The 23,421-nt window shown below is 34.4% G+C and overlaps 1 long non-coding RNA gene across 2 annotated transcripts; it reads left to right on the top strand.

The window, feature by feature from the left end:
* Window positions 1-952: 952 nt before the first annotated feature.
* On the top strand, window positions 953-21,484 carry LOC143666108 (uncharacterized). Of its 2 annotated transcripts, none has more exons than XR_013167398.1 (3): window positions 953-1,161; window positions 4,583-4,665; window positions 21,268-21,484. It is a non-coding gene; the product is annotated as an uncharacterized LOC143666108 (long non-coding RNA). The 2 variants fall into 2 exon arrangements; XR_013167399.1 differs by having other exon boundaries at window positions 21,207-21,484.
* The last annotated feature ends 1,937 nt before the right edge of the window (window positions 21,485-23,421 follow it).

The following is a 23,421-nucleotide window of genomic DNA, read 5'->3' as shown; positions in this document are numbered from 1 at the left end:
CTGCATATAGATACACCAGTGCTCTGTTGGTGGCTGTTAATGATTAGTAACTACAGTATTAAACCTCCCCACCATTAGCTCACTGCATATGATCCATCCCCTTTGTAAAGACCCACGGAGTCATTCTTGCAATTCTTTCTTCTCTCTTCTGTGTTATCAAGTCATGTGTCTTTTGACTGAAGTACTTAATCCCTTTACCTAAAGCTTTTACTTCTTCTATATGATAAACGAAACAAAACAAAACAAGAGCACACCAAAAATAAATCTCTCTGATCACAGTTTTTCCCTCCAGCTTCTGCCCAATTTCTCTGTTTCTCTTCAGCGCAAAACCCCTGGAGTAAATTGTTGATGCTTTCTGTGTCCTCTCCCAATCTTTTGAACTCGTTCTCATCTGATTTTCACCCAGTGGTATGCTGCTAAATGTTTAACAACCAGCTCTTTCTGTAGAAAAAAAACCCTGATTTGAGTGTTTGCTGATTTTTGCTGGTGAAAATATATATTCCCACCAGCATCAATTTTAAGCTATCAGGATTGATTTCAAGCTATGCAATGTGGAGTTTGGAAGAGCTGTGCTTAACCAACGAGGTGCTGGCTCCAGCATATCAGGTTTGCTCCTGACCACCTCTCCGCAACTGCTCTCTTCAGTCTTCTCCAGCAGGCTTACCTCATCTCTACCACACCAAATCAGCTATGTTAAAATCACTAATGACCTCAAGACTTATTCAAATGTTTAATTTTTAGCATCTTCTTGTTCCCTCTAATAGTAACATTTTACACAAATGAATGGGCCTTGAACCTTTAAATGCTTTCTTCTCTTGGCTTCCAGGGTTCTGTATCTCTCTCAAGCTCTTCCCTATCCTATTGGCTGTTCTTTCTCAGTCTTCTTTGCCAGATTCTCTTTCTGGGAACCGCGTCACATGGGAGGTTCCCACTGTGAAACTTTGGCCTCTTCTGAGTACTGTCTACACTCACTTTTTTAGTGATGTCATTTACTCTTCTGGTTTTAAATACCATGTACAGAATGACAATGCTCCATTGAAACTCTTCACTGCCTCCAAACTCAACATACGCTGCCTGCTACACAACTCAGATTTAACATGTTCAAGATTGAAATCCTCACCCTTCCTCTAAAAGCTACCACAAAGAATTTTCCAAGTGCAGGTAAATGGCAATTACAACTTTCTCTTTTCGCAGATGTAAACCGAAGTCATTGTCAATGTTTTTCTTTCTCAAGCAGGCTTTATGTTCCAAATATATCCAGAATATGATGGCCATTTATTTTCACCTTTACTGTTATACCTGGTCTAAGCCACAACCTCCTCTCATTGAAATACTTCCACTGGCCTCTTAAATGTTTCTAATTTTTTCCACATCAGCATCCCAAGCTTCAGCTTCGGTCAATACAGCAGTCAGGAAGCTCTTTATAAAATAAAAATCAGATTGTATTTCTTATTTATTCAAAGCTAAACAACAGCTTCCCCAAATATCTAGTTGAGAGACTGCACCCTTACAGGGTGCACAAGTTCCTACCTGGCTCTCTCGGCCTCCTGTTATCTCTCTGGCTTCATTTCAAGTTAGCCCCTCACACCAGCAATAACCACCCACTGGTGTCTTCACTCTTCGTTTTTGTGCCAATATTTCTGAGCTATAAAGCCAGGAGTATCATCTACTTCAATTCTTTCCTCAAATGTCACCTTCGCAATGAGACCATCTGCCACCCTATTTACACTCCCAATTCCCCCTGATATTTTTTTCTGTAGCATTTTTCCTTCTAATATAAATTACTTATTTAAATTGCTTATTTTCTGTCTCTTTACCCTATAATGTAAGCTTCACCAGGGAAGTAAAGGTTGTCTGCTTTCTTTGAGACCTAGTTGACATTCAATATATAATTATTTTGTAAACTAATGAATGAATAATAACGATTTTTATTGTCATACTGTTATGTATTATTTATATATATACTTTAAATTTTCATGGAAACACTATGAAAATACTTAAAATGCAATGTCTTACTAAGTCTTGTTTCTAATTTCACTCAAGAAAAATTTTAGAGGCCTTAAGTGTGGACCCTCAAAAGTGCCCAGTTTGGTGTTGGATTATGTCCTAGCCCATAGAAATTTACCCCGCAAACTTAACCTTGTATATGTTCTTCAAGCTCCATAAATTCTAGCCTCTTGGTGAGGTTTATCTAGACTTTTTTGGCCATGCTTCGTCACTCAAGCAAAGTGAGTCAATTCATTCCTTTTGTTACCTATGACACCTTAAACATGAAATGAGTCCAAGTTTTCATCTGAAAATTTGCCAACTCACTCATAGTATTTATGAACCCGAAAATAATACTCATGACACTTTTGCAGTTGTTCACGAACATGAATAGAGTGGTAAAAAATTTGACTCACCTGATGGCCATGTTTCTAGCTGATATTGAATAAGGGTACTAGATCCTTTGGTTTTAGCTAGCTCACTGTAATAAGCATCCATTTTACAGTATATTTAGTGCCATGATTTTTGCACTTTTGTGCTTTTGGTTGGTGAGTTCACTATTAAACTCACCAACCCCAAGTAGGGCTGAATTGCTGTCTGGTGCTCACAAACACTAGAAGGCTGTAATGTGTCATACAGAGAAAACGTGTGTTAGCAAAGCTACATTCAGGCATGAGTTACAATGTCGTTGGCCATGAGTTCAATATTAATGAATCACAATGTAAATTAAATAATGTTTTTTTGACCAAAGGCAGAGAGGTTCATTATGACCTAAATTTTCCATAGCACATAATCTAAATCAATCTGTTTGCATAGCTCATTGTATCAATCCAAATTCCTGGAGTCCAGAATGGAAACAAGGCCTTGTAATTCTGTATAATTTAATGTAATGCCAAGATACATCTCAGACTATGGTGGGTTGATAATTAAGAAGTATTGATAGAGTCCCTTGAAGCTCCAAAGGGAGGGGGGATACATATATATGTATATTTATATATGGGACTATTAAACTTTCTCATCTGGGGAACTCTGGTACCCTCTCACCCACTGGGGACACCCAAAAAAATAGGCCAAGTCCTTGATTTTGAGACTTTCTCTTACAGAACTTATTTATGTAGGAGAGAAGCTAAGACTACCCATAACAAGGCATAAGAACTGCTTCCAGGAAACCTTTTTTGTTGCTTAGTATGGCCTCTCTCTGTAAGCCCAACTCTACAAGGAAAGTCATTGCCCTCCCCACTACAGAGGGCAGTACACTCAGGGGTGAAAATCTCCCTAACAACAAAGGGCGTGACTCCTGGGGATGAGTCTGGCCTCGGCACTGTGGCATCCATAATGCCTTCCTCATCAAAAAGGGGAAAAGATGTGTAATAAAATGAGGCATCAGTGGCCAAGAGAGATCAAATAGAGTCAAGAGACTATTCTGAAGGTTACTCTTAGGTGGTGCTAATTGCCATGGTTTCCTAAACCCCAACTAACATCACTTCTTCTGACTCTTAAGAATAATTAGGGCTGGAATTGAGACTCTATAAAGGTTTCAAGAACTGTTTGCTTTCCTGGAATCAATAATTCCTGGAGGGTTCCTAGGTCAGATAAATCCTAAAACCCGAAGGACCAGTCTTTCTAAGATTATCAATTAATTACATCACCCTAGCCTTTAGTATTGACACCCCTTCTCTGAAAAGTCATCATAGGCATTGCCTAAAGATACCTATAGATTGGGAGAAGGATCAGAGAAAAAGGAGGAGGTATAGCAGAGAAAATAGGACATGACAAATGAGTAATGACTGCTGAATCGCTACCTGAAATGGTGTAAGGGTACCACATGCTTAACTGTGGGATCTGTTCTATAACTACTTGTTGAAGTTTTGAAAATTATTCCTTTTTCTTTCCTTCACATATATGATATATTTCACAATAAAAATGTTTAAAATATATATGCATAAAAAAAAGGAAAAACTTGCAAAACAAAGTTGAGCATGATTGGTTGACAAAAATATTGAGACCAGAATTGCAGGAACCTAACCCTGTATTTCCCTAGAAGCAATGGTCCTGTAGTCACAAATTCAATGTTTGCAACAACTTTAGAGAACATAACTACAGTGCGTAGCGAGGAGCAACCGCATACCTTTAATTGTTTCAATTATATTACATTATTAAGAGCATGTTTTGATGCATGCATATGAAAAGCGTCTTAAAAGACAAGTATGACTTTCATATCTTTGCATTTCTAAATGTTTGTAGAACCAGTGAACCCAGGAGTCTTCACCGAGATATTTAATCTGCAATGTGAAGTTGTGCAAAATATTTCCACAATTTTTTGCATCTTTGTACATGTAATCTGTTAAAAATAATTGCAGAACATTTAGTGAAACTAGTAACTTCCTTTTCTTAGAATGCTAACTAATTCATCTACCTTTTGAACTAAACTTGTAGCTAAATAAGACTCAAAAGAGAATGAAATTATAAACAATTTAAAAAGCAAATTGGTAGACTGCACAAAAAATATTTTCCAGATGTTCACAATATTCAACTAAATGCTTACATCCAGTTAAATTCTCATTCTATATGTTTTACTTTCTTTTCTCACATTTAGATACTGTCGACTCAAAGCTCTCATGCAATTTGGAGCCTAAGTGATTGGCAAGTTTACAGAGGAAAATAAGTAACATGGAAATGGTACGTTGACTTTGATTAAGTCAGTCTCAGAGGAATATCATTCTCTGAAAAGTGTTCTATGGTCTCAATAAATATTAAGTCCACTGGATACAAGAATACAAAGTGGAATATAAAGGATACGCATACTTCGTTATGGTATTTTCACAGTGTAAATGAGTCCATTCATTTATAAATTATATATACTTTATCAGATAACTATTGCTAATCAGCATGGAGATGTAGAAAACACTACTTTAGTGGCCCAGTGGTGAAATAGTGATAGATATTTGAATCTGCCCCTGGATTTATTATATAATAAAAATATAATATTGCGATAATAGTAGTAGTGACATTTTTTCATAAAGTTGCCTTGATGCCCAAATAAAAATCAACATTTGTTCTTTCTGTCTAATAATTCAATGCATATTTTGGATACCGACAATGTGATGGGTATTTGGCCAAGCATAAAGAATTCTTATAATTAATATAAGTATAATCTGAAATTTGCTATTTCATTAGATTGAAATGCTATACTACTTCAATTTTTAAAAATCCAAATTAGGAGATCAGAGAATTTTATAAAATATAAGTGATACCATAATAACCCAAACAGCAAAATATGTACTCTTAAAATATATGATATAATAAAAAATAGAGTGTGACCGCATAGAAATCGTGAACTAAGAACAAGAACTTTTTCTCATCTTTTAAAGATCAGTTCATTTTACAATTTTCATATCAGAAAAAATATAAACAAAACACAAATAACAAGGAAGAGTAAACGCCATATAGAATCATTATACTGCGCATTACTTGACCAAATTAAATTTTACCTGGTATGACTATAACTTTCTATAGCCTGGGCATTTAATACTAATTTTACAAATTAACTGAGTATAGTAGAATATGAATTATCTCAATCACAGGAATGTGGTTTCCATTATTACTCCATTATTATTTTACTCTACTTATGTCCATGTTAATAAGTCTCCAAAAGAGTTTTGATTCATTATTTCCTACTGGAAATTTCTTCAAGAGCCCAGCTTTTAAACATGGTTTTCTTTATTTCCTTATTTATAATTCTTTAATAAGAATTTGTCATTACACTTAAATATGAATTCAAAGACTGGAATTCTTATTATCTGAGAACAAAAGGCTAGTCATTTAAAAAATCATAAAATGTGTAAATGCAAGACATATAAACAAATTTTAATATACTCAAAATGTTCAGAGTGACATTTGGTTGAAGACTAAGTGTGAGGACTTAACTCAGAACACTCAAGTACTAATTATCATTCTGACAGCTATAAGCCATATAAACTTTCAAACCTCACTTATCTTGTGTATACGTTGCTGACAATAGAAGAATTTATTTCGTGGGGCTGTTGGATTACATAATAAAATATAAGTAAAATAGTGATCTGATTTGCATTTTCACACTATATGTTCAATGTAGCCTTTGGATAAAAATTCTTAACAATGAATTCATGTAGTTTCAGAGCCCAAATATTAATACTTTTAATGGCAGGGCACATTTCCCAGACCCAACCTTGACAACTGTTATTTTAGATTTTTCTTATATCTGAAACTTCCAGATAAAGTGAGTATTTATTCTGAAATAGAAGCCACATACAAACCATCAGGTAATACCAATTGTCAACAATATTGAGAATCAATTTCTCAATCTAGCATTCAAGTTACCAACTTAAGGTTTAGTTATTTTCTCCTTATAGTTCTATAATTTTTATAGCCTGACATTCAAATTAGAGTATCCCTTATTGCCAGAACATATAGAAAGCTTATACAAGATTTTGCCTTTTGTGCATGTTGTTTCATTTCTCTGAAAGAATATTCCTTCCTATCTAAATTCTTGCTGCTCTCCCTGCCAACATTTCCATCTCTTACAGTTTGCTTCCAACTATCATATGGCATTATAGCAACATCTGTTTTTATTTAATTCCAAACATTAGATTATGGTTTCTTGAATAATAATCCCACATTTTACTAGTCTTTTTATTTCATTCATTGCAAAGTAGGAAATATATACAACAGTTAATGGGAATATTTCCTAATTTGAACACAGGATATGCACTCTTTTCTAATATGCACTGAAACCAATTAAATATGGGGATGCGGAATTTAGAAATTCATCTGTGTTTTTTCCAGAACAGAGTGCATTGCATGCTCATTTATAAACAAGCTGGAAAGAAAAGCATAGCAACCAAAAAGATACCTAAACTCAAAAACACGATAAAATCTGCATGGGCTAGAAATGCAGTGTACATTGCAGAAGGTAAAGCCACAAGACTGAGGCATCTAAATTTGGCAATTATTAGAGGTAACACGGAGTTTGCTCATAAGAGTGATATGGAACACAGACACGCAAACAAGACGTGGTGTCAGATTCATTCTCGTTACTTTACTCTTATAAGATGAACTTGGAAAGTTTCAGGGGTCTGCTACCTGAAGTTGTGCCTTATGTAAATGATGCCTAAGGTCATAGGGTAAAGTAGACAGAGCTTTGGGAGCAGAGATTGAGTTGAGGGACCCATTGCGTGTGTGGTAGATAGTGAAATATCCCTGATACCGTAATGTGGCGGTAGTGCTGATCCATCTAGATCAGCCCACACTGAGAAAGGAGATCAGCAAAGGACTGTGAGAGGCAAACATCGTAAGCCACAGCTGAACACGGTGGGTCAGCAAAGAGGACATTGATTAAGAGGAATTGTAGAACAACACGGACAAGTGAAACATAGCCCTAGAAAAGGCCAAAGTAGCAATCAAAATATTAAATTTCTCTAGATAAAATGAAAAGGACACAAAAAAGGAAAGTGTATATTAAGATTCTGCAAATAGCTAAACTAAGCAATTACTTCAAATTCACACATTTAATGTGTTACTGAATATGTAAGATATTTACAATTTTTAAATAAGAAACAAAAAATTGGGGTAAAATTATGACACTTGAAGATGTTCATTCACTAAACACTGTGAATACCTGTAATTTTTGCATAATACATTAAAAATTAATGTTTGTATTCATATTACCTTTTATAATAAATACTATAAAATTCATAGATTATACATGTATATGTGTGCATGCAAATATATATGCATGTGTATACTATAGATATATATAAACTTAAGAGGAAAAATTCAGAAATGATTATTAATGTTGGGATGGCAACTGCTTAAAACTAGCTATGCAGCTTCTTTAATGCTCTCAAGAGGTGGATTTACTATGAAACTAATGAAGCTTAAGCTTCAGGGCCCCTCACTTACACAGATTTCTTTGAAGTTGCTATGACTAATATTAATTTTTAAAATTATTTGTATTAACGAGGGCTCTTTCCACACCCCACACATAAATTAACTTTAGTCCTTTCAAAACCTTGCTTCACCTCCTTGCCAAATATGCACATCCAGAGCATGTCTATCAGGATAAAAGAAGGAAAAATGAATGCAGTAACACCGACCACAATTTCAAGGATGGATAAATTGAAAAACAATGAGTCTAATTGCTTGGGGAAGTGAAATACCCTATAACTACAAACCTGATTGCTGTGAACAAATAAAGCAAAACCCAAGTGAATCTCCAGCTTTAATTCTGAAGATACAAGCACATATGAACAAAACAGCCAATATTTTTACTGCATTTCATGATCTATTTAATCACCATATTGACAATATTAATGAACATAAGTAAAAGAATCCTGATACAACATAGATGGATGTTATAACATTGGAGTATTGCATGCTTAAGCTTCAACCTATACATCCTCATACATGCATCATATCTAGCCTTTTGAATTTTAATCAGTTTTACCTGCTTAAGGCTATTTTTTATGAGGATCACAATTCATCATTTGCTCCCCTGTACTTAGCAACCATGGTTTTATGACCATAAACCTGAAAGAGCTTAGTCACGTTGTAAATCATTTGTGGGGTCAAGAAACTATCTCAAGGGGCGGGCCGCGGTGGCTCAGCGGGCAAGAGTGCTTGCCTGCCGTGCCGGAGGACCCCGGTTCGATTCCCGGCCCCAGCCCATGTAAAAAACAAACAAACAAACAAAATATAATAAAAACAAGAAAATGTTTAAAAATGTTTCCCTTCCATCCTTCCTTCCTTCTCTCTGTCTTTCCTTCCTTTCCTCCCTCTCTCTAAAAAAAAAAAAAAAAAAAAGAAACTATCTCAAATATAATTCTATTGCCACTGATGTAGCTTACAATCAGACCCTATAAGACATAAATAATACTTGGACATTTTCTATCGAATCTAACTTACTGGAGGGACCATGATTTAATTACTCAATCATTGTTGTGCTATGTTGGAATAAGCATTTGATAAGTCATTTCATGTTTTTAAGTCATCATTGGTATGATAATGCTTACTAAATTTAATGGGATAGAGTGAGGGTTAAATTAATAATATCACTTTGAGAAAGTCCCAGTGGAAATTACTGACAAAAGTTAGCTATTTATTAATAACTAGTTATTTTGTAAAATAAAATAGTGATGCTGATGCCCTACCTAAAATATTTCAAGATGGTTGTACAAAGATAAAAAAAGGAAAGCAATTGGTTTATTTTTTTAAATGTCAAAAATCAAATATAATTTTTACTTGAGCTGTTTTAGGTTATTGCTTATTTTATATCCCATGTTTCCATTTCTATGGAAACATCCAGATATTTACCAGTAACTTCTGTTCTCTAGAGATAACCATTGAAAGCCATTCATTTAATAAAATATAACTAAATATGGATCGTGGAGTTTAAAAAGAACTGACTATTTAGGGGGCTATGTAAGGGATGTGAATGAACGTTTTAAGCATGGATATTGGATAATAGAGGGAATGTTAAATGAAATTGATAAATAGAATTATTTTTACTAGGAAAAACAAGGAAAGTAGGAAATATATGGGTCCCAGGTTGCTTTGACTTTTTTTCTGGAAAAGATATATGGATGTTATATAAAAATAGGAGAGTTATATAAAAATTTGGTTTGGCCATGAATAAGAAAAATCTTGAAAAATAACTTAATAAAAGATGCCAAAGACACACATTTATTTCCCTTTCAGTAAAAAGTAAGATATGCATTACAAGTTTTGTATGACTCACGATACTCCTATACTGGTATTTTATGGTGTATTCAAAACTTTATAATCCAACACAACAACATTTATATTTGTAGGCAGTGAAGAAGAGGGACCAAGAACGACCTCAGTTATTTCTTAATAGGTGTGCCTGGAAGCTTCCACTAAATAGTTTCACTTGACAGGATCACACTTTCTGCAATACAGTAAATCATATGATTCAAAATTTATTATTATTGAAGAAGGGGAAATGGATTAGAAGCACACAATTTATTGTTCTCTAACAAAATGAGGCATAATCTTTCAACATTCATTTAACACCTACTGTGCATTTGTATCTTAAGATCCCTCACCTATGAAGGAAATTCCAGTCTTAAACTTGGGAGCCAGGAACACATGGTTCCAGCTTTAAGCAACTCTTTAAAGATTAAGATAACTAAACTGTTACAGATACTTGCTTACTCAAAAAGGTGGAATGGGAAAGATAAGGGAATATTTTTCATTCAGTTTCAAATAACCAAATTAAACTTGAAATATGTTCTAGTTTGCTAGCTGCTGAAATGCAATATACCAGAAACAGAATGGCTTTTGAAAAGGGGAATTTAATAAGTTGCTAGTTTACAGTTCTAAGGCCAAGAAAATGTCCCAATTAGAACAAGTCTTTAGAAATGTCCAATCTAAGGCATCCAGGGAAATATACCTTGGTTCAAGAAGGCCGATGACATTCAGCATTTCTCTCTCATCTGGAAGGGCACATGGCGAACATGGCGGCATCTACTGGCTTTCTCTCCAGGCCTCTTGCTTCATGAAGTGCCTTGGGAGACATGTTTTTTTTTTTTTTAATCTCTTAAAGTTACTGGATGGTGTACTCTACTTCGTGGTTCTGAGGTGTTCTGAAGCTTTCTCCAAAATATTTCATCTTTTATTGGATTTCAGTAAACTAATCAAGATCCACATATAATGGGTAGAGACACATCTCCTTCTAATCAAGTTTAATACCGATGAATTGATTGAGTCACATCTCTGTGGAGATAACCTAATGAAGTTTCCAACCTATAGTACTGAATAGAGATTAGAAGAACCCGTTGCTCTCACAAAATTGATTAGGATTAAAACATGGGTTTTCTAGGGCACATAAATCCTTTCAAACCAGCATAAGATTGTTTTAAACTTTTTTAACAGGATACCTCATTAAGCACTGCGGAGACTAAAAATATGTCTGAGGCAAGAGACGATTTTATTAAATGAATGGCTTTCGATGGTTATCTCTAGAGAACAGAAGTTACTGGTAAATATCTGGATGTTTCCATAGAAATGATGAATTATTAATGGAAACATGGGATATAAAATAAGTAATAACTTAAAACAGCTCAAGTAAAAATTATATTTGATTTCTGACATTTAAAAAAATAAATTAATTAAGTAATTGCCCGTCTTTGCCTTGACCTTTCTTCAAACAATTAGAGAACGTGGGCACTAAGGTACCTTTAATTTCACCTAGAATCTCAGGTTCTGTCTCTTCTGTCTTCTTCCCCTCCTTTCTTCCTACTGCCTCCCTCCCTCAATCTCTTACTCCTTCTCTCTCCTATTTACTGCTTCACCCTGACTGCTTCTCCTTTCCTTCCTTCCCTTCTTCCCTTCTTTCTTTTAGAAGACATTGAATCACCCACTACAAGCCACTCATTGTTCTAGAAGCTAAGGATGTAGCAGTAATCAAAAGCATAAGAATCTCTTCTTCCCTCGGAACTTGCATTGTAACGGGATGAAGGAAATGTAGAAAAATCAAATCTCCCAATAAACATGCAGTATGCATGGTGGTGACATATGTTACAGAGATAAGTAAAGCCTTGTAAAGGGAATATAAGGTGTCTAGGCCTGGGGTGGAGGAGAAATTCTCGGGAAAGAGATTGATAGATAGTTGTCCTTACTATAACATTGTATTACTGTTGACTAGATACATAAGAATAGCTGCCCTGGCCAAAGATGACACCATCCATAAAAAGGAAAAATATTTAGAAAATATTCACATTTTGTGAATTTAGTGTTGTTTATTTTTGATCTAGATATTTGGACAGCTGGAATTTTGTTAAAATGTATGTCAACCATACGATAAATATATATATTTTCAAAAGTAAATGTACTTTCAAATCACTGTATCACTTATAAAAGAAAACTTCCAGGAATTTGACATGAGTGAGGAAAAAACAGTAAGGCTTTAGCAGACCATTTTTAGTGGGTATTTGAAAGACTGTTCTGTGGGTAGATTTCTTTTTACAAGAAACAACCCTTGGTTACCTTTGTAATAACCAATTAACATGTGTGACTCTGAAATCCTCTCAAAGTTTATGTGAAAAATCTCTGCAGAATTATTTTGGCTGCTCTCTCACATGGAAATATCATTCACCTTTGATTTTCCAGAATTTTCTGTAGGTTTGATTATAAAGGCTTAACTAAATCCTCATGAGAATTTATCAGAAGTTTCAAATTAACACGTCTGTCATAATCTCCTTATTACTGCTTCATCATGGATAGCTCTCTAAACCTGCGTGACAGCTCAGCAGTGTCTGTTTTGATACCGTTCACATTTGTATAATTAACTGAGCTATTTAAACAAACTTTATAATGTTCCTAATATGGTTCTCAGTATAGTGATTAGCTTTGGCCTTTGTTGCAGCTCTTGTCATTTCAATACAGAGACAGTGTTCTTCTCCTTTTTTTTAAAATAAATATTAACTCTGATTATCAAAAGAAATATTTCGTCAAAATTCACTTAGAAGAATAAACGCCAGGTTGCTTTCTTATCAATGTTTTCCTGTGGACTCCCCTCTCTTCTTTCCTATTTTATACTCCATATGAAAAAGCATGCGTGCAACTTTTCATTATTAGCCTGTAAATGGAAGTTATGACTTAGAGTGAAGCATGTGAACCCTGGTAACAAAAAGTTGGGTGCAATCGCTATCTTTGCCCTCCACCAGCTCTGTGAACTTAGGTGCATGCCTTTACCTGTAAGATAAGAACAATATTAACACCCACCTGATATAGTTATTATGAAAAATAACTTAGATAACATATTTAAAATACTAAGAAAACTGCCTAATACAGATTAAGACACTCAAACAAGGTCTGCTGATCTAATCGCTATTATCATTAGAGGTAGTAAATGAGGTGGGAATGGTGATGGTGGTTAGAGTGGAGGTAGTGGTGGTTATCAGAGTAGTAGCAGGATGATAACTCTTTTACATTTTGAACCACATGACCACTAATTGGGGAATTCCTAGGGAATAGTGTTCTACTTAGTTCTAGAATTTTAAATGTTAAAATTTTCATCCTTACGATTTTCTAATCTCTCCAAGTGATGCTAATCATTGCAATCTGACAATTTAAATTTTGTCTGAATATAACATTTTAGATGGCATAAAATAATTTGCATTAATCCAATGTGAAAGTATACTTTTTAATGTAGTTGTTCATATAAATTAATGTTGCATAACCATTTATGGTAATATTCTTGTTCCTATAGGAGGCAATTTCCTGAAAAAAAATTAGTTGCCCATTTGACATTCTGTTTTGTGGACTTATGGTTTGATGTTTCCACTAAGCAATTCATTTTATGAGTAAACACTGAAGTTAAAAAATGACATTTAGACTGCATATAAAAAACTCCAAGGAGTACCTATCCATCTTATTTTCATGATTATCTTTCTTTTTTTAAAAAAAACACATCTTTTTTTTTTGGAAACTCCCTTCCTTTCCAATTTAGTGTACTTGTTAAAATAGTCAAACATAATGTTATAGTTGTTTCAAAAGTAACTGTCTATATTCCAAATGTTCTTGAGAATTTTATACTATTAAATTGTTTTTGAATCACAAAATATGCTCCACTTTCAAAATATCAATTCCAAGCTTGTTTAATACTTCAATATCGTCCAGAAAGTTAAAACAAATCCTGTGTCCCCTGTGTCTTCTTTTTGATGAATAGTTGAGCATATTTTCTGCTTTCAACCCCTTAACAGCTGTCTGGTGTTCTTTCCATCTCCACTCTAAGTGAAAACATAGTTATAAATCCTTTTAATGGGTGTACTGTAGCCTTGATTTTACGTGCTAACCAAGATATTTTATGGTATGTCTGGGACTCGCACCTTTCCGAAATCCTTGCCAAATATTAATTAGTAATTTTATAGCAGGGTTTCAAGGACCAAGGGAATACATTTTTATAAAGAAATATTAACAGGCCCCTGTCATCATCTTTTGAGTTTTACTCTACAACAAGTCCTAAAAAGAGAATTATATTTTCACCTACATGGAAATATGAACATGTAGCACTTGAGGCAAAATTGCATCAATAACCTCTCCACTAGTACTCACTTTCCACATCTATCAGATATCATCTTTATCCCCTCTGCTTTGAGTCTACTTCCAAGCATGTTAGCATTTACCTTCAATGCAGACCATTTGTCAAAACTAAGTGAAATAATAATGTTACCCACCTGAAATGGTAATTATAAAAATTATATTAGATAACATACTCAGAAAGCTAGAATGTGAGACTAAAAATAGCTCTATCATTATCAGTGCCAAGAAATTTGAGTTTACTATGCTCAAACTTCTTTAGTTCTGTGAGTGTTACACAAAATCTTGTTTTGGTCCATTAAATCTTCCCACAATTATTTACTTTCTCCACTCCCTTGTCTGCGACCTGGTCAACTTCAACTTGTTCTCTTTATTTCCTCAGAGAAGGCTTCCACGTCCACCCAGGAAAGAAATGCTCCTTTTGTAACTGGTTTTCACTGAGCCCTACATGTTTTCTTCAAGTAACAAAATGTATGTCTCTCGGGGGGGCCACAGTGGTTTGGTGGTAGAGTTCTCGCTTGCCATGCTGGAGATCCAGGTTCAATTCCTGATGCCTGCCCATTCCCAAAAAAGAAAGTGTGTCTCTATCACTTGAGTCTACAATCTAAAAGATTGATCAGTTCTCCTTATTTTTGAATTCTTAACAGATAGCAGAGTGCATAGCCCCAAAATGGCCAGATTAATTTTAGGAATACATTACATAAATTCTTACTGTGTACCAAAACAATCTTTTACTAGTACCTTTCTTTCTTTATAACTAAATGCTGTCTTTCTTATATCTGTATTCACATGTAACTCCTTAAATCTTCATTTGGGATAATTCCTTTAAAATCTATAGAAAATGGGTAGGTCATGGTGACTCAGTGACAGAGTTGTTGCCTGCCATGCCGGAGAACCCTGGTTCAATTCCCAGAGTGTGCCTGTGTCAAAAAAAAAAAAAAAAAGTAATGTAAAAGCTATAGAAAATGAAGAAAATTACACTGTTTGATCGACTAACATTCCTAAAAAATCATCTCCAAAATTACGTTTAAAACATTATTTTTTCTTTATTAGAGAAATTTACAAAACAATCAAGCAAAAAATACAGGGTTCCCATGTACCACCTTATTATAAACAGCTTGTATTGCTGTGGAACAGTTGTCAAAATTGATGAAAGAACACTTTTATAGTTACACTATTATCTACATTCCATGGTTTATTTAGGGTTCACTATTTGTGCAGTGTACTTTCATGGATTATTTAAAAATTTTTATTCTTTTAGTATGTATGCAATCTAGCATTTCCTGCTTTAATCATACGCAGGTGTATATTTCAGGGCTGTTAACGAAACCCACAATGTTTTGCTACCACATTACCACCATCCATCACCAAAACCGTTTCTATCCTTTCCAATAGGAACCTGTAAATGTTAAGCCTTAACTTCCCATTTCCTATCCCCATCCCATCCCTTGGTAACCTTTATTCTAGACTCTGATTCTGATTCGATGAGCTTGCTTATTCTAATTATTTCAAATCAGTGAGATCTCAGAGTATTTGTCCTTTTGTATATGGCCAATTTTATTCAACATGATGTCTTCAAGGTTCATCCATGTTTGTCATATGTATCAGGACCTCATTTGTTTTCACAGCCGAATAATATTCCAGTGTGTGTGTGTGTGTGTGTGTATGTGTGTGTGTGTGTGTGTGTGTGTGTGAGTGAGTGTGCGCACATATTTTATTTATCTACTCATCAGTTGATGGACACTTGGGCTGCTTCTATCTTTTGGCAATTGTGAACAATGCTGCCATGAACATAAGTGTGCACATAACTGTTTGAGTACCTGCTTTAAATTCTTTTGGGTATATACCTACTGGCTGGATTGTCAGGTCCTATAGTAGTTCTACACTTAGCCTTCTGAGGAACAGCAAAACTGTCTAACACAGTCCCTGCACCATTTTACATTGCCACCTGCAATGAATGAGAGTGCTCCTATTTCTCTGCATCTCTCCAATACGTTATCTTCCATTGCTGTTTTTGTTTGTTTCGTTTTGTTTTAAACAGCAGTGATTCTAATGGGTATAAAATGGTATTTCACTGTGGTTTTGGTTTTCATTTCCCTGATAGCAATTTTCCATGTTTTCTGGCCATCTGTATATCTTCTCTGGAGAAATGTCTCTTCAAGTCTTTTGCCCATTCTTTAGATGAATTTTTTTTTTGTCTTTGTTAAGTCGAAGGATTTCTTTATGCATTCTGAATAGTAAATCTTTGTTAGGTTTGTGGTTTCCAAATATATCCTACCATTGTGTAATTTGTCATTCTACTTTTATAATACAATCTTTTGAGGTGCAAACATTTTTAATTTTGAGATGTTCCCATTTATCTATTTTTGTTGCTGATGCCTGTGTTTTGAGTATAAGGTCTAAAAATGCATTGACTAATGTAAGGTCTGGAGGATGTTTCCCATGTTCTTCTAGGAGTTAGATATATCTGAACCATAATATTCAAATTTAGGTCCTTGATCCATTTTGAGATGATTTTTTATAAGGCTTGAGGAAGGGACCAAAAAACCTCGATTCATTTTTTTTCCAAAATGTACTCTTCGCCAGAATTAGCCACTTAAGAAAATGGTAGCTCCATTCACACTGACTCATACCAAAATGTTTAACTTATGTTTCCTTTCATATCCTATAACCAATATACCCAAAACTATTAACTTCATTTTAAAATATAGCCCAAATATGGAATGGTTTCTTTATTTTCTTTTTTGTTCATTTATTTTTACTTTTGCCACTAATACCTTAGTCTAAGCCAATATTAAATTTATTTTCCCTGAAGACTGCCTTAGCTGCCTAGCTAAGTGTATGCTTCAAACTCGTCCCACCAACCCGTGACTGTTGATTTTCCCATAAATTTTCTTAAAACCTAAATCTGATTGTGTTATTCTTTGCTGGCACTTCCTTCACATCTAAAATAAAATATATTCTTTTACTTGTGTATTTATGGATGTCTTACATGTAAGTGTAAAATACACACATACACACACATATATATAATTTTGTGAAAATTTACCATGGGAAGTTTATACATGTATGTAGCAAAATTGACAGTTTCACTTAATAAGTATGGGTTATTATTTTATTTTTTGTTTTCCCCCGTAATTTAAAAACTGTACCGACTTGAATATTTTCTACTCTTCTAGAGTTGAATAATTCGGAAAGTTATATACATATTAGGATAAATATAACACTTTATCATTGAGGAAACTCCTATCTACTTTAGGTATTCACTTTCTGATGCTCATTTATATATTCGACCTTGAATTTGTGCCTCTGTTGGGAATAATTTGTTCAAGGTTATTTTTTAATAAGTTGAACATTCTGTGGTCCTGGAAAGGCCTTTTTAAACATAATTCTATTATGTTTGGATAATATTCTGCCATGTGCTATAAGTCAGGAAATGGGATGAGAGTTAATGAATAGCTCTATTTCCCAAATCGTCACTCATAACATGGGTTCTGAGGAACAAAAAAGGGTCATATGAGCAGATTATTTTGGTGTACAACGCACTAAACAAAGTTAAATAAGTCATCTTACTGCAGGATTTTACAGCTTCTTTAATACAGTAGCATGCTGAATTGTGCATCATGAAATTGTTTACTTGTTTCGTATCTTGGTGGACTAATATTCTTCCAAACAGGCTGCATGACTCAAAAGGCAGCTGTGGACAAATTGTTACCAATATGTTTAGACGTTCCCCAAGGGTTTGGAAAGCAAAGCAGGACAAACAAACAAAGAAAACAAACAAATACAAAACTCTGTCCTCTAATGGCTGCAACCTAGGACAGCCATGTTTGACAAGCCTGCCTTGGTATTACAATGGTGAGGCAGTTCCACAGCCTTAAGGACACATCTCATTAGTTCTTCCTGTTTCACCTAAAATTGTATACAACGGAATTGGAATTTTGCTATTGCTATTGCTACTAAATATGCAGTTTGTGCAGAGCATAAAATTGGGTGACGTTAAAAAACCCTAGAGCAGATAGGATTTCTATTCTTGGGAGTAACACACACACACACAAACACACGCAGATGTGTGCACACATCCACACATATATAACAGAGCACTAGGAGCAGCATAGTAGTCTGTGGACATTATTAATATGTAAATATAGTATGTGGAGTATACAAGTGAACATAATTGGGTGAAGTTACCTGGGAAGAGTATCATAAATGAAAAGTTTAAAACAAATATGGGTGAGAGAAGTATGTCCAGATAAAAGTCATTAAGTATGCAGAACATCGGTTGAGAAAAACAAGGAATGTATAAATTGCAGTAAATAATTTGCAAAGTATTTTAAAAGTAATAAGTAAGAGTAGCAAGACTCTTGAATTAAATTTAATCTTAATAAAATCATGTATGTATCTATCATTTCCGCACACATATATATCAAGTTCTTACTCTTTACTAAGTGCTGTGTTATGTGTGGTGGTTTTACAGTAAACATATAAAGCTCTGGTGCCTACTAGGATTTACGATTATTAACGAAATGACGATTTTAGGTATTTCCACATTATTTTTATCATAGATACAGTGCAGTGGAAATAAATTATATATATATATATATATCAGATGTTAAGAAACCTGAAGTTTTTATAACAGTACTTTACATTTCCTCTTAATATCTGTAATCAGACTATTCTAATCCGATATTAAATTGGATAGTTTTTCTCTGAAAAATTAAATGAGACTGTTTTCAGCTATATGAATGTTAAGACATTTTCCTTATTTAGCAAATTTTGTATTTCCTTTTGCAACTGGTTAGCTCATGATTTATGATCTATCAAAACATAAATTGAAATATTTTGATATGACTTTTGTACTTAACATGTTTTCAAATTTCCCCAAACGTCTTTACATGGGTGCTTTAGGATGAGGATAAAAAGTGTTTTTTCATCTACTTCCCAAATCCAAGCTAAGTTCAGTGGGTTTGCATCTGTTCTAGTTTGCTAGCTGCCAGAATGCAATATACCAGATATGGAATGACTTTTCAAAGGGGGAATTTAATAAGTTGTTAGTTTACAGTTCTGAGGGTGAGAAAATGTCCCAATTAAAACAAGTCTATAAAAATGTCCAATCTAAGGCATCCAGGGAAAGATACCTTGGTTCAAGAAGGCCAATGAAGTTCACGGTTTCTCCCTCAAGTGAGAAGGCACATGGCGAACACAGTCAAGGCTTCTTTCTCAGCTGGAAGGGCACATGGTGAAGCAGCAGCATCTGCTAGTTTTGTCTCCTGGCTTCTTATTTCACAAAGGTCCCTGGGAGCCGTTTTCCTTCTTCATCTCCGAAGCACTGGCTGGTGGACTCTCTGCTTTGTAGGCTGCAGCATTCTCTGATCTCTCTCAATATCCTCACATTCTCCAAAATGTTTCCTCTTTTATAGGATTCCAGTGAACTAATCAAGACCCACCCAAATGGGTAGAGACATGTCTCCACTTAATCCAATTTAACAACCACTCTTGATTAAGTCACATTTCCAGGGAGAGGATCTAATTACAGATTCAAACATACAATACTGAATAGGAATTAGAAGAAACAACTGCTTTTACAAAATGGGATTAGGATTACAATATGGTTTTTCTACGGTGCATACATCCTATCAAACCTTCTTCTTTGTAATGAATAAGAAATAGCTATGCTGATTATCATATGATTCTATAAACGATATATCCTTACTCCAAATTGTGAATGATTATTTAGCAAGGTAAGTCACTCAGTTAGTAAGTTATCTTAAATATTTTATTAGAGTTTTTTTAAATGGCAGTATTTTTTGAATGGATCAATATTCAATACTAAGTCTTTTGGGATATTGTAAAATTATATCCAAAGTGCATATTTAGTTACATTTTCTTCCTATTTCACACGAAGTAGTGTCCTACATATAAACGTATTCTCTTGATAAGTTCTGGGAAATGAAAAGCACTGTATTTCCTTTTAAATTTGAGTGATCTATCATACATAAGGAATATGAATATATTGAAGAGCTTTTACCATTTATTACATTCCACATAATGTGATTTTTAAATACACTTGTGCAGGAACAACTAATAACTAATAATTAAAAGAAATTACATGCAACTCTTGAAACAGTTCCTTAATTGCAACTCATTAAACTAAATTGCAGTACATTATCTCTATTATAATACCCAAAATAGAATTTTGTAATGGTCTTCCTGTCATTCTTCCATCCATTTCAGCATTAATTTAGAATATCTGATATTAAAAATACTTTATAATCAGGTGGTCTTTTATGTTATAAGTTATACAATCTGAATTGTTCTGAATCTCAAGAATTATTGGTAGAAAAAAGTTGAAATTTCACTCAATATTAATAACTTATTCAAGGATAGGGGAGCCAAACTAGCTGAGTGTAGTTTCTATCACTTGCATATGCTCTTTTAAATAAACTTTTATATTTGCAATAATTCATGCTCCAGTATTTTAATATGCTACATGGCTAAGAAGAAAAAGATTCTACTAAAATACTATGAAATAAAAATGTCTTATTAAATACTCTCAGGTGTTTAAATAGAATTCATAAATATTATAATACAGTAGTATTTTGTGAGTTGGCGAGACTAAGTCTTCTGAGCAGGTATTTAAATTACTATTTATTTAAATATTAATAAAATTGTGCAATGGGTAAGGAAATTATAAATGCATATTTTTATGTAGAAGCCTTTATTTCTTACTGGGGTAATATATTTATAGCCATGGAAAGCCAAACTTGACTACTGAGAAAGTCAGGATGCAATTGAAAAGAGAGACTCCATCAAACAATAAAACAAAAGTTCTGAAAGGTTTCTTTATTGTCATAAATAGTTTAATAAGTAAATAGTTTAACCAGCTCATATGTGTAGAGACAGACTTGTTCACAATTTCTATCTCTGCCTACTAGTGTCCTCACATCCAGGATCATATTTTTTAGCTTGTTTGTTCTTGGGTGTTTTATAAAGATATTTTGTTGTAAATCATAGCATGAGATCAATGAAATAAGCTTTAATGTGTACGTTAATTTTTTTGAAAAATGCATCTGTAACTTAGGTCATGATATTACCATTTCATAATGTTTCATTCCTTTCAGTTTTGTCTTTCCCTTCATCAAGGAAATAGGATTAATCTGACATGACCTTCTTCACTTACAGCCCTCTCTGCCTCCACGAATATCTAATCAGGGCTGACATCTTCCTGTCCTGACAGAGGACCGAGCATGGATGCATGTATTCCATTGTCTTCAACCCATCCTCTACCAATTCTCTGCATTTTGAGTCTTGAAGATGTGTGCATGTGTATGCTTGTAAAACCCACTTAGAGATCTTCATTCTCATAAACAAAGCTAAATCTAAATAAATAAATCTTGAATAACCAGTTTGTCCCTTTGTGTCCTTTTTTTCTCCATTTATCAATAGCCCATCAGTCATTTTGTGCCACCTTTTTCCTCATTTTCTATTTCCTGTTCAGTCTACTGCAGTATCTGCCATCCCACGACATTTATGAAATTCATATCAAGGAATTACCCAATGGAAAAATGCTTAGTCTAGATCCTGTTAGATATTTCTGTGGCATAGATAGCACCATGTTGAAACACTAAATGTCTAATGTTTTTAGAATACCACACTCTTGCCAGTGTGTTCCAGGTTACTTTATAACTCAATCTCCCTTGGCTTCAGACTTTCTCTGAGATGCCAACCCATGGCTTTAGCTTCTAATTATTGTCTACCTACTCCTCTTATCTTTGACTAAGCCCATCATTTCTCACCTGATGACTCACCTGTCTTCCATATTGCACATTGATTCATCCTCAGATTTCTCTACCCAAGCCAGGGGCATCTTTCTTAAAAACTGCCAGTCATATTGGGCCAAACACCTGCTGGATCAATTCATATAAATTTTCATGATACTAACATAAAATCCAAACTCTTTATCATGGTCCTTGTAATGGATGCTACGATGCTGTGCAGACCTCTATTCAGAACTAGTGTCCTATTTTCTTAGCTGCTGGGTGTGTTGGCTCCTAAAGTTTCATAGTGTAGTCTCTCTCTAGGAACTGTCCTTGGAAAAAAAAAAAGCCATCTCACCCAAGATTGCAGTCTTCCCTGGACGAAGGCCATATTCAATGCGGAATGTATAAGCCCTGGGTTCAAGGTTAGCCAGCTCATTTCCAGGGACCCCACAGAACCCCTGAACTCCATTACAATTCAACTCCTTTCTTTTCCCAGTTCTCCTTCCTCCCACACAGACATACACAAGTATTGTACCTGAAATCATCTCCCCGGTAAACTACACCCACTGCAACTTTCGTATGCTGGGAATCCAAACTAAGGCACATGTTCCAGGGTTTTCTGTTTTACCCTCTTACCTGTCTTGCTTTATATTTCTCCTTTCTTTTTGCCTTTGCAGTAATATTTCCATTTGCAGTTGATTCTATCTGGAATGCCTTCCATTTTCAACACTTAGGTCCCCACACCAACCTCACCTCCTCAGAGAGGCCCTCTATGTTAAAACTGCCCTTCATTATCTTTTCTTCATGCTTAACCTTACTGTAACATTTCAAGTTTTCTAAATGCATGTCATACTACTTGAATTTACCTTGTTAGTGTTTTTGTTTATTGTTATTTTCTTCTCCAAATTGAATGTAACTACCAGAGAGAGGATATGTCTCTCTTGTCCATCAATCAATTTAACACAGGGCAAGTGTATATAGGTACTTAATAAATATTTATTGAAATAATGAACAAATTTATATAAAAAACTTCAAATATCAATAAATAATAGATTGCCTTTATAAGCACCTGTAGATTGCCAATAATTTTAAAAGTTGTTATGTACAAAGCTGAGCTCTTGGTTTAATCTCTACACCTCCAATTAAAAATTTTAATGTCCTTACTCATTAGATTTCTCATCTGAAGCCATTCACCACTTGGTCAACCAAACCAAACTTTGGATTGTTTTTCCTTGAGATAGACTACCATAACTTTGATCCCTCTTTCTGTAATTTCTCATCATTATAAATAGTCACGGGTATAATAAATTGTCACTCCATTTGCATTTGATTCTGTCCACTTTTATTCAACAGATCTTATTTTCTCTGATTCAGACTATTGTAATAGCTGCATAACGGTACCCCTTTCACATATTTGAAAAATTTTTGCCAATTATTTCCTATTTAAACTGACTTAGTGATTTATTGTTAACAATAGGATGACACCAACTTAAATATCTTAGTGTATCATGCATTGTGTTCATTTTTATCTCTGTAGATCCTCTATCCATGTCCTGCCATTCTCATCTTCATACTT

The sequence above is a fragment of the Tamandua tetradactyla genome, chromosome 22, assembly GCF_023851605.1.
Source record: "Tamandua tetradactyla isolate mTamTet1 chromosome 22, mTamTet1.pri, whole genome shotgun sequence".
Classification (NCBI taxonomy): domain Eukaryota; kingdom Metazoa; phylum Chordata; class Mammalia; order Pilosa; family Myrmecophagidae; genus Tamandua; species Tamandua tetradactyla.
The sequence above is the reverse complement of the archived record's forward strand: the minus strand, read 5'-3'. Positions and strand labels throughout refer to the sequence as shown.